This window comes from Enhydra lutris, unplaced genomic scaffold, assembly GCF_002288905.1.
Source record: "Enhydra lutris kenyoni isolate GAN:26980312 unplaced genomic scaffold, ASM228890v2 scaffoldscaffold11, whole genome shotgun sequence".
NCBI lineage: Eukaryota > Metazoa > Chordata > Mammalia > Carnivora > Mustelidae > Enhydra > Enhydra lutris.
Window position 1 is genome coordinate 246,455 of NW_019154095.1, and position 3,946 is coordinate 250,400.

Genomic DNA, 3,946 nt, shown 5'->3' on the forward strand with positions numbered 1-3,946 from the left:
TTGCCTCTGCCTGCCATTCTGTCTGCCTGTGCTTGCTCTCTCTCCCTCTCTCTCTCTCTGACAAATAAATAAATAAAATCTTAAAAAAAAAAAAATCTTAAAAAAAAAAACAAAACTGACATCATTGGGCGTTTGCTTTTTCAGTGTTACATAGTATACTCACCGTCATTGGACAGGGTGATGGCTGTTAGTCCTATAGTGAAAGTTTTCTTGACAAGTTTGGTCAGTGAAGGGAAGAAGACATCTGACACGTTTTTGGGAGTAACTCTCGTGTCTGTCATGTCGCCAGCAGGCGAGTCCTGTGTGGAAAAAACAGTGGGCCCAGCAGGGCAATGTTAGTGGTTGTCCTGGTTTGGTGGATATAGCCTCAGTTGGAGCCCAGGTGACGGGACAGCATAGAACCTAAACATGAGTGTTTTATCATCAGAGCCCAGGAGTGTTACTGTAATGTCTCCCTCCTTGAGGGAGAGTATTGGCAGGTGGCTTTGTAAGGTAATTTAGCATCTGCATATTCTAGCATATTAATAGTGGCTAGAAGAGTTTTGTCATATGGCCTATTTGTACATAAGGGGTCTTCATCTGCCCTAATGGGATCTCATTTTGCCTAGTAGCTCTATTGTTGAGGATTTTTAAATCCTCCATTAAGTATAATTTCCATTTTGATAAAGACCCACACTTAATTTTTTTAAAAAAAGATTTTATTTATTTATTTGGCAGAGAGAGAGAGAGCCAAGTAGTCAGAGAGACAGGCAGAGACATAGAAGCAGGCTCCTCGCTGAGCAAGGAGCCTGATGTGGGACTTGATCCCAGCTCCCTGGGATCATGACGTGAGCCGAAGGCAGTGGCTTAACCAACCGAGCCACCCAGGTGTCCCCACCCTTAATGTTTTAAATTGTTGTTTAAATAATCTGTTTATCTGTGTCATTAATTTAACTGCCTGCGAGTAGTAGGGTAATTATGATAAATCCATTCAGTGTCATAGGAGGGGACAAAAGATTTTATTAATTAGTTGTCAAGTGGGAGCCATTATCATTGTGGATTTGAGTAGGTATATCATAATGGAACAGTCTCTAAGGTTTTGATAGTTTTTTTTTTTTTTTTTACTAGAGATTTTATTATGTGACAGAGAGACACAGTGAGACAGAGAACACAAGCCAGGGGAGTGGGAGAGGGGGAAGCAGGCTCCCCGCTGAGCAGAGAGCCCGATGCGAGGCTCGATCCCAGGACCCTGGGGTCATGACCTGAGCTGCAGGCAGCTGCTTAACTGCTGAGCCCCCCAGGCGCCCCTGATAGTTTTCTTCTGGGTGGCATGAGCAGATGGGCCGACTGTTAAATACCCAGCATAGTACCAGTGTGTAACCACTGCCCCACAAATGCATTGACAGCCTCGGAAGCAAGGTAATGGCCCCACAGAATCCATTTGCCAAATTTGGGGAGGGAGTCTTCACTGCTGTATTGGCCCTTTGTACAGCTGTGGAATTTCTTGCTTTTGCCAAATCCGACAAGTTGGATATTTTAATACGGTTTCTTTCATGGCATCCCGAGTGGTGGGCGTCCCACAGTCCTGTGCCCACCTGTGAGTGGCCTGCCTTCCTAAGTGTCCGCTTTTCTTGTTCGCCTCTTGGGCTAGTCCAGTGTCCGTCACAGGCTCAACTCTGTCTGCCACGGTAGGGCTCGTGAGGTAGCTGCTTTGCTGAAGGTCTGCTCTGTGGAGGCAAGCACACTGAGCATCTACACGGAAACAGTAATTTTAGTGTTTGGCACATGACCAAGTGTCTTTCCATAGGCATCTTCAATAAACGCTGAGTAGTAACAAGTTGTGAACTTGTCACACCAGAATTCTTTGGATGGAAAATTTGTGAATCAGTTAAGCTCAAAAGTGTTAAATATCCTTAAGTTCTCTGCAGTGAGAAGTCAAAAGTGCAAGCCTGTTGCAGTTATCAGTGCTTGAGCACTTGATCCTATTTGGAAAAGACCTAGACTTGGAAAACATTCAATCCCAATTTACCATCCAAGCAAAACCTCAAAGGTCCAGGTTACCAGAGACCTTGAAAGCTGTCTTAGCATTACCCATGAAGACTTTGTGACACTAAATGAGCCATTATTTTAGGTCCTCCTGTTGGTGACAGATTGCAGCTGAGATAGCATGGGCTTATTTGACCTCTATTAACCTTTAGGGATTGCACATGATCTCTAGAATACTCATGGCATTTACCCAAACAACATAACCTAAGACTGAACGACATTTGTTTGGCATTGTTTTCCAGGTAACTTAACACACTGAGTAAAACGGCCTCGTTGGTAAAAAAGACTTCATCTGCAGTTGAAATCTTGGGAAGTTTGTTAAAACCCTAGAAAGTTTTAAAACACATGCCTAAATGGATTACAGGTCCTTTAGGACCTGATAAAGACAAAATATAGAAACTGGCTTTTCTGGGGAGACAGAAAGAAAACAACTATTTACATCTTCTTAGCAAGTACAAACCAATAATTAGAGCAACTTTGTCTTTTGAACAGAGAGAAAAGCAGAATTTTAATCTTTACCATGTACTTTTAAAATCCACTCATTTACTAATTCTGTCCTTACCATACTTAAAATTCCAAAGATCTCCCTGCAGAAACCTTCTATGACTTTACTTTGCATTCCTATTTTGTCCCAAGCCATTTTTGTCCAAACAGCCAGTCCCATCCAGGACAAAATTTACCTTCTTTTACCTTCAACAAAACCTACATTCCTGTTCTTTGCATCTTTTTTACATATCTCCTACTTTTCTGTATACAGAGTTGTTTCCCTCACTCCTGTCTGTCTTCAGGTACAATCTCTGAAACTGCTGCGGCTGTTGCAGTGCGTTCAGAATCCACCTCTTTTAAGACTTTGTTTAGTGCGGCATCTTGTACTTGGAACATCTCTTTGGGAGGAATTCTTTTCTCAGAGTCGTTAGAGTATCTCTTCTCACACTTGCTGGGTGATGCCCCTGCTTGCTTAAGGTGGCTCCGTCTGAGAGCCTGATTCTCACCATGACTGCAGTCTGTACCCCTCTCATCGTCATCCCAGATGTCGCCATCCCAGGGGTCAGGGCCCCACTCACAACCAGCAGAAGCCATAGCTACGTGCACTTTCTCAGTGTCCCTCTTCTCTACCTGGCCATCCATATGGCTGGTTTTTCAGGGTCCTCCTGAGGGTCCTCCCACTCAGGAATATCTACATCAGTATGGAGGTTTCCTCAGAAAGGGTATGTCACGAGTCCTGCCGACTACAACAGTTATGTTCCACATAAAAGATTCAGGGCAGCTGAACTCCGCTTCACAGGGTGAAAAAACACTGCATTGATTCTGTAAAAATCTATTAGGAACCAAAAGAAGAAAAGGGAGATCCACACACAGATGAGGGCAGGAGTAAGCAGTAAAGGAGAACGAGGCCGAGTCACATCTACTCGGGGACTTAGAACACCCAGCCTCAGTGGCTGGCGAAGCCCCGTGGAGACAGCCTGGCTGCAGTCCCGAAGGAGAGGCCTGGGCAGAGCGTCCTCCCCTCAGGAGGGATTTCCCACTGAGCATCCCCACAGGGGCCGTAGTTCTAGGGCAGATGACGGGGTCTGGAGTTAAACATTTGTCTGCCTCCACGCTGTTTGGAGTGAGCTGCATTTCGTGTTACCACGTCTCTGCCTCTTCCGGGAGCCCGGGCTGTGTGTGTTTGCCTCCAACCGGGGGTCCGTTCCGGGGGCCCGGCCCAGCCTGGAGCAGGAGGGGTTGGGAGGCAAGACTTCCAGCTCTTGGCGTCCAGACCAGAAGGGCCCGTTCTGACCTGGAGGCCAGTTGAGGGCCACTAACGAGGCTCCTGAGGTCACTTAGGCTGCACGAGTCTCACACACAACACTGTTGAGCCTGCCTGCGTTCGTGCGGGTCGGGGTAGAAGGTTGTGCTGGACAAATCCCAGAAACCTCCA